Genomic DNA, 12,343 nt, shown 5'->3' with positions numbered 1-12,343 from the left:
TCACCCCCAAAATCCCCGTCGCCGCCAGCCCGCTCCTCGCCGCCGCCACGGCTCCACCGCCTCACCACCGCCAAAATACCCCGAACCCCCATTTTAGCTATTTTTCGACTCAAAGACACTCGTTTCTTTTGGCGAGATGCTGAAACGCATTTCATTCTAGCATCTACCCGAAAGAAACATGCGTTTCGGAGTCGGGTAGTCGCCTTTTAGCATCTCCGGCGTCTTCTCGTGGCTCGAACGGCTCGAACGGTATAATCGTCATCTCTTTAATTAATTTCTGATTTTTTTATTTTTTTTTATTTTTTTGTTTTGATTATTTCTTGTTAATTAGAGTTTCAAGTTAGGTTTATTTAATAAGCTATCTCTATTTAGTTTAGTGGTTTGTTAGATTCGTTATTGATTTAAACATGATCTTTAGTGTATTAGTTAAATCGTTCACTTAGTTAGTCGATTATTTAGTTGTTGTTAGTCGTCGTCCGATTGTTAACGATGCTCGTTCTGTTTTGAGCATTAGTTTGTGAATTTAGTTGTTTGTTTAGTAATTAGTTTGCACAAATCGAATTCATTCCCATCAAGTTGGTTTTAATACTTAGTTCAATTACGTTTTTCGTCTCGTCTATGCTTTGTCAGTTGATAGTTGTCCAAGTTTAATTTGTTTGAGCAAGTAGTTTGTTGTTAATGGTTAAAATCTGAAGTTTAGTTTATTTTATCACAAAATAGGGTAATAGTAGCTTACTTTTACTAGTAGGGTGGATGAAAGGATATTTTTTCTCCTTGCTTCTGACACAGCAGATTTTCAGGTTGTCCTTTCACCTTTGGGACAGACCTTGAACAGTGTTTAGCACACAAAGTTAGTCTTTTGGACAGATTTTTGGTGAACCAAAATCTGTCCAAAAAATCTAACTTTATTTGCCTATTGAAAGGGCTGCTTTTCTCCTATAAAAGGGACTCTCTTACACTTAGAATGCAGAGGCCTACTCACTGAAAAGGGGGACACTCTATTACACACTCTATCTTATACTGAGACACATCTTGGAGAGTTGCTTAAAGACATATATCTTTGAGAAAAATCAGCAGCTTAATACATATAACAAGCTGAAATTTTAGAGTTTTGTGAGGATTATTTGAGTGCAAAAACCTTGAGAAAAATAAAAAGATCCCTTAGGCAATTTGTGAAGTTGATAGCTACCAGTTTCAAGCATCTTGTTGAGTTTTCTGGGTTGTCTTAACACTTGAGTTGCTGCTGTTTCTACTGTATTTGCTGCTGAGTTTTTTGTTGTTACACTGTTGTATTTTATTATTCCACAAATCAGGTAACTTTTAAATTCTTATATTGCAGATTCTTGATGATAATAAGAAGGATTTGATCCCGGTTTGGTTGATGGAACATATTAAATCTGATTTTGTTTCAAGATGAATGATTATTAGTGTTATCATCATGTAAATCTGTTAAAAATTAGTTAAATTATCGTTTTCTTCTTTATATATGTGATTGAAATTGCATTCTGTTAAGATTACTTAGTTTAAGGAAAAGATAAAGACTCCACTTTTAACCATGTTTGTTTAGTTTGGGCTCTTTTCCGTGAGTTACTTTCATGGTTCATGTATAATTATCTAAGAAAGACTTCTAGCTTCAAATGTTTTGATGCTTTGAATTATAATCAACATAATGTTATACTTAATATAGTTCTTCTCTTTAGCATTGAAGTATTACCGTTTTTTGTAGTTTTTATATTTAGTCGTGGTTTTTATGTTGTTAATGAGTGTAGTTTGATTAGTGCCATGATTGGTATAGATGAGTAGAAATATTATGTTAGTCCTTAAGAAATAGTTGGTTAAGAAGATAAAAGATAATAATTAGCATGTAAGTTTCTTTTATGAAAAAAAAAATAATTTTTAGTTTGGACATCAATGTAAGAAGTAATTTGGGCTTAGAAAAATACTTGTTATTTTGTGTTGTCTTGGTCATCGAGGCTCTTAAGCAACATGGGCAAATTAAGCTAAAATTTGTAGGCCCAATGACAATAGAAAGCAAGATGGACATTTTCTTTAAAACCAATAAATTATCTTTTGTTAAATAAAATAAGTAGCCCAATACCATGAAAGCTTAAGCTTACCCGAGTTTAATGTCTTGCATTAGTGAAAATTGTTTTTAATAATAATATTTTTTTCCAGTCGAACAAGTAATAAATAAAAAAGAAGCGCTTTTTAATTAATTTAAGCGATAGGCAATTTTAGGCACGTTTGAGATGTAGACCATGTGTTCATACACGGTCCTTGATCGATTTTGTTTTTAATAAAATAGTCATGTGTGTATTCCCGCTCCTTGACTTTTCAATATTAATTGTATTTAAACCATGTGTACCGACACGTTCTTTGTTTTAATTCATATAATCAAATAAGAACTTTGTGTGCTTGCACGCTCCTAGGCCAAAATTATTAATTATTAAGCAGCACTAAAAAATAGTAACTTAAGGCAAATAATACACACTTTATCCAAAAGTAATTCAAGCCAAATTTAAGTCAATAAAAGTGACCGTGCTAGAACCACGGGATTCGGGGAATGCCTTACACCTTCTTCCCGGTTAACAGAATTCCTTACCCGGACTTTATTTTCGCAAACCAATAATAATAGAGTCAAATCTTCCTTTGATTAGCGATTCAAATAAAAGGTGACTTGGAACACCAACAAAATCAATTCCAAGTGGCGACTCTGTAAATAAAATAATCCTTACTCAATTTTGTCACTTTAATTGAAAAACCCCTTTAATCCACACAATATTATTTTGCGGGTAGAAAAAGGGGTGTGATAATTTGTTGTCGTCTGTCTTTGCTGATAGTAAATTTAGGTTTAGGTTATACAGATTTTAAAACTTATTTGACCCTTTGTTTAGATTTAGGGTTAGGTTTTAAAGAGTCAAAAGCTGAATTTCCCTCAAATTGTATTTTGTTTCTATTGTTCCTTTATTTCCCTATTATTTGATATTTTAATTATGAAGATTATAATAAGCACTTAAGAGCTTGATTTTCAAAAGAGTCCTAGCTAAGTTTCTTAACACTTCTACAATGGTAACTATTTCCCCTCATCTGGGCGTCTGGTGCACACGCACCGTCTTATGGAGACACTGACCGGCCAAAATCCGGCGCGTCCTTCAGAGATAATGAAACCTCCAGTGGAGAAGACAACACATGAAGAAGGAATTCCATCAACATCGAACTATGTTGTAGCTCTGAAATCTTCGACGATTCCGGGCCCTTGTGCAAATCGCTACGGCAACCCAGAGGTCAAAGCTCGTTATTCCACACATAATGGGATGCCGACAGTCATCTTTAAAGCTTCTGACTACTATGGAGTCATGGCTGAGGAATGTAGGCTCACAATTGTAGGTAAGTTTCTAAGAACCCGACCTCAGTTAGAAAAAATACGATCTAAGTCTGCGGAGAAAATCACAGTCAAAGGTAATGCCAAGATTGGGGTGTATGATTATCATACAGTCTTTCTTGATTTCTCAAATGAAGATGACAGCAAGAGTGTGTGGTACAGAAGATCTATTGAAATCGAAGGCCAACCTATGTGGTGGAGAAACGGACACCGGATTTCAAGCCGGAGGAGGACTCACCCATAGTTCCTGTATGGGTGCTTCTCCCTGAGTTACCATTTCATTGCCACGCATGGCATTACGTTAAGCAAATAGTGTCCCCCTATTGGAGCACCTCTCTCAATGTACCTGGCCACTTATCACAAGACTAGATCAAGTATAGCGAAGGTCCGAGTCGAGGTAGATCTCACCAAACCAAAGCTTAATTTAGTTTGGGTGGGTTCAGAAGATGAATCAAATCCATTGAAAGGCTTTACTCAGAGATTAGAGTATGAGAGTATGCCTAAGTATTGTAGACATTGCAAACTCCTAGGGCACTCCATAGTGCAATGTAGAAAAATGGTGAAAAGAGAAGAAGGGGATGAAACTATGAATGGGAAAAATATAATAGAAGCTAGGGGAACTAATGCGAGACAAAATGATGGAAGTAAGGGAGGACAACAAATCATAAGTGAAAAAGAGGAATTTGATAAATAAAATGAAGAGAAGAAAAAGGATGCTACAGACAGTAAGGAATAAAACAATGAATCTAAGACTACACAGGTGGAAATAGCAAACAAGGATGAGGTGCCTGCTATGGTAACCAGGCTGAAAGGAAAAAAGAAAAAGAAGAAGGTTAAGAAAATGCCAAAAAAGAAGAGTAAAGTAGTATTTAAACCAGTTCTAGCACATGAAAGTAGCAGGAGAATAACTAAAAAGACCATTACAAGACCTCAAACACAACATAAGAGTATAAATGAAGAAAGCAAAGGGGACAGTAAGGAAATAGAGGACTTCAAGTAAAACAAAAATCTGGAAGGAACATCGAGCAATGCTGGAAGCAAAGAGGTAGTGGAAAAGAACATAGAGGAACAATTCAGTCAACCAAAAGAAGTCGCACATGTTTCAGATACAAATGAAGAAGTCAGTCAAAAGGATCAAGGAAATCAAAACCAAAAAGTTCAAATGGAGGGAAACGATCTACTAGCATTTAGCTCCGACTCCTCAAGCTTGCCTACATACATAAAAGAGCAACCAGGAATATAACTCGTAGTTGACCTAAATGCCAATGAGGTGCAGAGTAAAATTTTAAAAGCTAGAAATGAAATACAAGAATATAGTGTGCAGTCACCTGTACACAAAACTGAAGGATTGCAAGATAGATTGCATATAGAGCCACATCCTATCCTCGAAGAAGACATTACTAAGGAAAGCGACTCTACACAAATGAGAGGAAGAAGTGAAACAAGAAAAAATGGAAAGAGGAACAAAAAAAAACAAGACCTTCTTCGAGAACAAAATAAAAAGTGGGAATTCACCACAAGTTATTCATGATTAAAGCAATCTACTGGAACATCAGAGGAGTTAGGTCCAAGAAAACCATTCACAGGCTCAAACATTTAATAGACATAAACAACGCCCAGTTTGTAGCAATCTTTGAACCCTTTATTTCAAAGGATAAAATAGATGGCTACAGGAATTTCTTGGGATTTCAAGAATGCATATCTAATACCAATGGTCAGATATGATATTTCTGGAAAAACCATCTAAACACTACTATCATTGTTAATGAGGACCAACATATTACTATCAAATTTAATGAGGGTTTTGACAAGTCTAATATCTTTATTTTTGCAGTATATGCCAAATATACATTAGCAGTCAGAAAAGATCTCTAGGATAGTCTGGAGAATATTAGCATGTCTATTAATAGCCCTTGGTGTATATGTGGTGATTTCAATGTCATAGCTGATCCGGGGGAAAAACTAGGAGGCAAACCTCATAAGATATATAGAAGCTTGGAGTTTGTTAATTGCCTTAACAACTGTGGTGTCACAGATTTAGGATTCACTGGCCCAAAATACACTTGGTGTAATAACATAAGGCCTAGAAAGTGAATATGGAAAAGGCTTGATAGAATTTGTATTAATGATCTTTGGGCTCAGAAGTTCCAGAATAATATTGTAAGGCACTTGGTCAGAACTGGCTCAGACCATCGACCTCTCCTTATGAAGAGCTATGATAGCGACCACAACAACATTAATTACTTCAAGTTTTTGAATTGTTGGATAAAAATTCCAGGATTCTTTGATATTGTTAAGGAGGTTTGGGATTCTCCTATCCATGAAAACTCTATGTGGAGACTCCAGTCCAAATTAAAAGCACTTAGCAGGAGGCTAAGCCAATGGTCCAAGCAGGACATATGGGACATACACCAACAGGTCATGATATGGGAAGAGAAGATCCAGGTATTGGAGGAATTAGACATTAATAATAACACAAACCATGGAAGGGGTGACGCTAACAAAATTCATGTTGAATATGTTAAGTGGCTAGGTTTACAAGAGGCCCTTCTAAAGCAGAAGACTCAGGTAAAATGGTTTGAAGATGGAGACACAAACACCAGTTATTTTTATAGTATTTTAAGAGCAAAAAGAAGAAGGCTTCATCTCCACAGAATAAAGAATCATACGGGGAAATGGATCCAGAAGGAGGATAAGATTAAAAAAGTTGCTATCAAATATTTTGAAGCTCTCTTCAATCTCCCCAAACCCGTTCTTAACAGCTCTATTCTAGATTGTATCCCTAGTTGTGTGTCTAAGGAAGACAATATCAATCTTATTGTCCTTCCAACAGAAGATGAGATTAAAAATACAATTTTTAGCTTGAGTGCAGAGAGCTCTGCTGGTCCAGATGGCTATAATGGAACTTTTTTTCAATCTTGTTGGGATATTATTAAATATGATATCATTGCTTTTGTTATGAAATTCTTTCGGGGAAAACCTCTCACCAAGTTCTTTTCCCACTCATATTTGGTTCTAATTCCAAAAGTTGATACTCCCTCCAGTTTCTCAGAATTTAGACCCATCAGTCTCACAAACTTTACCAACAAAGTTATATCTAAAATTCTGGCTTTGAGGCTTAATCCTCTCCTCCCTAGCTTGATCTCCGAGAACCAAAGTGGGTTTGTCAAAGATAGGTTGATTACAGAGAACGTGCAACTGGCCCAGGAGATTATTCACTCTATTTCTCAACCAAATACGGGTGGCAATGTTGTGATCAAATTGGACATGGACAAGACATATGATAGAATGTCCTCGCATTTTGTAACTTCTGTATTACAAAAATTTGGCTTCTCAGAAGATTGGGTTGATATGATTCTGAGGCTCATTTCTAATAGTTGGTATTCTATCATTGTTAATGGAATAAGAACTAGCTTCTTTACATCCTCACAGGGTTTGAAACAGGGAGGCCCTTTATCCCCATCCTTATTTATTATAGCTGCTGAAGTACTATCAAGATCTCTAAATATGCTTCACAGTTATGATAACTTTATTCCTTTCTCTATGTCACTTAATGGTCCACTAATTAACCATTTGGCTTATGCAGATGATATTGTAATTTTTAGCAGTGGGAGTCACAGATCCATCAAGCTAATAATGCATCAAATTAAGAAGTATGAACAAAGTTCAGGACAAATGGTCAATAAAGAAAAATGTTTCTTTCTAACTGCACCAAAGACATGAGCTACAAGAATTAACAGAATTAGAGACTGCACATACGTCATGGATAAAGACTTCTCGTTTACATAATTGGGGTGCCCAATTTATGTAGGGAGAAAGAAAATAGAATACTTTGAAAATATGGCTCAGAAAGTTATTAAGAAGCTGGAAGGGTAGAATGTTGTCTCATGGAGGAAGGATGGTTCTGATAAAACATGTCCTCCAAGCATTACCGACCTACACTCTGAGTGCTTTATCTCCGCCAAAGGGAACTTTTAAACTTCTAGAGAAACACTTCTCCAATTTCTTCTGGGGCTCCACCGGGGATCAAAAGAAATATCATTGGAGTTCATGGATAAATCTATGCTATCCTACAGATGAAGGAGGGGTAGGGGTGAGGAGTATGCAGGAATTCAGTGAGGCATTGGCTACTAAAGGATGGTGGAGATTCCGATCAATACAATCACTATGGGCGACCTTTGTGAAGCACAAGTACTGTACTAGAGCTCATCCTACCTCTAAGGTATGGGTTTCAGGAAATTCCCATTTGTGGAAGAGTTTGACACAAGTAAGAACAAAGGCCGAAAGTTTTATGGTTTGGCAAGTGAACTTCGGCACATGTAGCTTCTGGTGGGATAATTGGACGGGCAAAGATCCTTTAGCAGCGGCGGTCCCTCAAACTACCAAAAGCACGAAGACTTGGGTCAAGCACTTCATGGTTAGTGGAAAATGGAATCTTGAAAAGTTCTAGAAACTCTTCCAGATCACCTGGTAAAGCACATTGAAACTATTGACATTGGAAGACAAGACCTTAAAGACCAAGTCTATTGGGATCTTACAGACAATGGAAAATACAACAATAAATCGGCATGGCAGCAGATTAGAAGTTGCAATCCTAAAAATCATTTTCTTCACAAAGTTTGTCACAATTCAATCCCTTTCAAGTTCTCTTTCCTTACATGGAGACTATAGCAGGGAAAGTTACCCATTGATGAAGTTACCACTAAGTTTGGAAATCAAGCAGTTTCAAGATGTAATTGTTGCAGAAATCGAGACGCAGAATCTATGCTACATGTGTTTGTGAAAGGTGAAGCGGCTAATTTCATTTGGATGCTATTTGGTGGTCCATTGGGGATCAAATATCATCAAGGCACTATCAGGAGTTTGATAAACTCGTGGTGGCAACATAAGACCGTTAATGATGTTCATAAACTTATTGTTCAAATTCTCCCGGTTATTATTTGCTGGGAAATTTAGAAACAAAGATGCGATTGCAAGTTTGGTGATAAGAAAAACTTTAATTTATTCAAAATGGTTCAAACAATTAGCTGGATGATTCAAACTGCCTTGGCTAAGGCATTTCCTACATGTAAGTTGACATTACCCCGGATCTCCTTTTGTGAAGAAATGATCAAATTGAAGCCTATTCCTCGGCGTACAACTGTTTGCTCGAATCTTTCTGAACATGGGTCTATAAAGTTGAACACAAATGATCACTAGCAGGAATGATAAGGGAGATCTCATAATGGCATTCTCTTTCCCCATTCTATGCAACAATAATATGATTGCAGAAGCACAAGCTACCAAGTTTGGGTCTGATTGGTGCATCAGGAATGGCTACAGAGAGTTCATCCTGGAACTAGACTCCTAAACTGTTACTCATATGATCACTAGTAAGAGAGCGAACAATTATAAAATAAACAAGATCATTGATGAAATCTTACAAATATTGAACCATATTAATGTCAAAACTCGCCACTGTTTTAGGGAAGCAAACAAAGTAGCCGATCAATTAGCCAAAATTGGTTCTACTAGTGATGTTGGCTCCTTTTATTACTCATTTCAGCAACTTCCTACAGGTGTCAAAGGCCCATATCATCTGGACAAAAGCTAATTGCCATGCATAAGACTTAAACATGACAGGGCAAATTTCTTTGTAAGTTGACTTTTTTTGGATTAGAGCAGAGCATAATAAGTCCTCTTTACTGCTCCTTTTTTGAAGGATAAGAACCTTATCCTTGTGTTGTATTATTGAGGTAAGGTCAAGCCCCCCTCTTGTACTCTATTTCAGATAATATAACACCCCCAATCAACCTGGAAAATGTTTTTTAAAAAAAAGATTATAATCAAACTTAGATACCACACACTAAAAATATGGGATTTGGCTCACCTCCTGTACAGAATCTTTCTATTTCCATCAATGCACATTTAATTTAATGACACTTGTTATTTTTCGGATCTAAGGGCCAAGATTTATTTAGAGTAAATCTTGGTTAAACTAAATATTCTTAGTTTAACCAAGATTTACTCTAAATAAACCTTGGCCCTTAGATCCGAAAAATGATAAGTGTCATTAAATTAAATGTGTATTGATGGAAATGGAGAGATTATGTACAGGAGGTGATCCAAATCTAAAAATGTGATGATTTAAGGATGAAGTACGTATCAATAGAATTATTTATATGTAGTTCCTTCGCTTAGATAAGTACTTAATCGTTCGAATATAGAGGAGATAGGTATCAATAGACTCTAGGGTGGATGTTGAGTTGTAATTAATTAATTCGATCTTCAAAACTTTGTAGTAAATACAATTTTTGGTTCTTCGCGTAGATTTTTTCACTTCTCTAAGATCAAATTAATTTCGATTTCCAGGAGGTAATAGGGAAGATCAAACAGTTCCAAACAGTAGGCAACTTCCCAAACGAAAGGTCTAAACCCTAAACAATATAGTTACGATATGGAATTCAGAGCTTATAGAAACACACTTTTTCTTAATATTAATTCTGCCTTATGGTGGCAAATATCTTCATACACTAAATCTGAAACTTGAGTTAGCCATACATTTAAATAACAAACAAGACTTGCGCAATGAAAAGTTTTCAGTTTTAGTCATTTTTTATACTAAATGTATAAGATAATTTTCAGTTTAAATAGTCCTTTTTACATTTGAGCAGATTTCATAAAATAAATAAATAAACAAATATAACAATAAGATATATCCAAGAAAGAATCTCTGGAAATATTATAAGGAAAAATCATATTAATCCAAAACATATGTCTTTACAATACTTCTTTGATGCATTTGAATAAAAAGGGAAGAACACAGTCACCATATGTCACGACCCAATTTAGGCTATGACCGGCACTAAGGGGTAGGTTCCCAAAGCAAGCCTTAACATGAATTTACAAAAAATCGGGGAGAGTTTTCCCTGTATTTAAGAAAATTCAAAAATTTTCTATTCTCAAAATCAACAATAGATATAACCAATATCAACCCAACAAAACACAATCATCCCCAGGCCACCATTTTTAACATAATAATACTAAAACCATCTCTAAAGTACGAGAAGGACATCTAATACTAGTCACAAGTCTTTAATATTACGAGAATACTCATGAGACTAATAAAAATGACTAACAGAGTGACTCTACGAGTTTTTGAAAGAAAAGTAAGATAGAAAACAAATAACTTCTAGCCCACGCGAAGCAATGCGGGGCTCACCAGAATTTGTCACCTCGAGCGCTCTAGTTATCAAAATCCTCACCAACATCACCTGCAGTTTCTGTAAAAAAAAATAGTAAGGAGTGAGACGCTAGCTTAGTGAGTAATAAAACTTAAGAACAACCGTTTTTAGTGGGGACAAGTCAGAAAACATGCTTGTATAATAATCAGAAAATATCATGAAATAAATGCTCTTTTCCGAATCGGTAACAAACATCAATCTTGTCTGTTTTCATGTAAGCAGGAACCTATTAACAATTTAATAATAAACTCTGTGAATATTGTCATATCAAATATTATGTTTGGGAGGTTTCTAAGAAAGGATTATGTAATCTGTTGGATCCCTTCGTAAAAAGTGTCGAATATAACTGTAGGTCCCTACTCGAGGAAAAACTATAATTCTATGCTAGTTTTACCTTCCCACTAGCAAGGGCTATAATCGTAATATGTGATCTGTATATACAAGGTGCACCAGGTATAACGAACCCGTCGTTAGCTACGGAATCATTCATAGTCTCCTGCCATTTATTCTTTTCCTTGTAACCAGTAAATATTCATAAGAAAGCATTTTAAAATAGTACATGGCATTTCAATTCTTATCAAATCATGTATTTTCATTTTGATAATATTAAATATTATCTCAAGCAACGGTAAAACATATTCAGTAACCATGAGAACATACAAATTAACTGTAATCATCTCAAATAAATATAGCGGTATCATATCAAGAAAAAGACTTGTTCCGCATGCAAATTCAAAACAGTCAGTAATATATTCATATTAAAATCATGTGTAAATCATGCAAGTTATGAAAACACAAATTGCGGTAAGGTTACTACTCACGGTACTCGTGTCTAAATACCAAGCGTGTCAACTCGAGCAGTCTATACGACTTCTTCGATCAATCTATTGTATCACAAAGACTAGTCTAAGTAACTTCGTGAAGTACCAACATACTCGGGTTCTATTAATTCCTCTTGGTTCCATTCGCAATAACCTTAGTTAGGCCACCCATGACCTTATCTAACACCTCTCTGCAATTCTTTCTTCCCTAGTTCATGGAACGTTCATCAATTAATTAAATTTATCATAATAAAATAATTTATATATAATACTCATTTTAATTAAATACCAACATTAATCCTAGTATCACAATTTAACTCAAGTCAATGATCATATATTTAATATTAATATTTAAGTAAAACTAATAATACACTGTTACCTCTTTCTTTTATTCACTGCGTGAATTTTGCTGTGTACATGTACACTAAATCGAGGTTTTATTCCTCTTCTTGTTCCCTTGTAAAACTTGTTGCTAGAAGGACCCTATTCCCTTTTAATTTCCTTGCAATGCTTTCTGAATATGATAGTAAATATTTCTGTTGCAGAGTTTTTTTTTTGGCTTCTTCTCAGTTTTCCTTCTTTCAGATTCCTCATATTTGGAGATAAAGTTCTCCACTACCCTAGTTCATTCCTTTTATCCAGCTGAGCAACGGCCCATTCATTGCTCTTTATTATTATTTTTAATTGATTTTACTAAATGACCATTATGTCCTCATTTAAATTATGGGGGTATTACACTATATGTCAATAAAAGCACATCTAAAAAGCTAAGCATTAGAGGTTCATTGCACTTCCACAAAGTAGATCACTGCCCCTGATGACGCGTCAACAAGTTCAAAGAGAAGAACACTCCCTTTTTAAGATTATCGTCGACAACATATCACACCTCATTATAAGAAATTTTGACTAGAAAGAAA

At 35.4% G+C, this 12,343-nt stretch overlaps 1 long non-coding RNA gene across 1 annotated transcript; it reads right to left on the bottom strand.

Annotated features, from left to right (window-relative positions):
• Positions 1–10,093: 10,093 nt before the first annotated feature.
• On the bottom strand, positions 10,094–12,044 carry LOC104112658 (uncharacterized). Its single transcript, XR_690050.3, has 2 exons — positions 11,806–12,044; positions 10,094–10,644 (listed from the first exon to the last, which is right to left on the bottom strand). It is a non-coding gene; the product is annotated as an uncharacterized lncRNA (long non-coding RNA).
• Between the last annotated feature and the right edge of the window lie 299 nt (positions 12,045–12,343).

Source organism: Nicotiana tomentosiformis, chromosome 2 (genome assembly GCF_000390325.3).
Source record: "Nicotiana tomentosiformis chromosome 2, ASM39032v3, whole genome shotgun sequence".
Classification (NCBI taxonomy): domain Eukaryota; kingdom Viridiplantae; phylum Streptophyta; class Magnoliopsida; order Solanales; family Solanaceae; genus Nicotiana; species Nicotiana tomentosiformis.
Note: the sequence above shows the minus strand (reverse complement) of the source record. Positions and strands in the feature narration are given on the sequence as shown.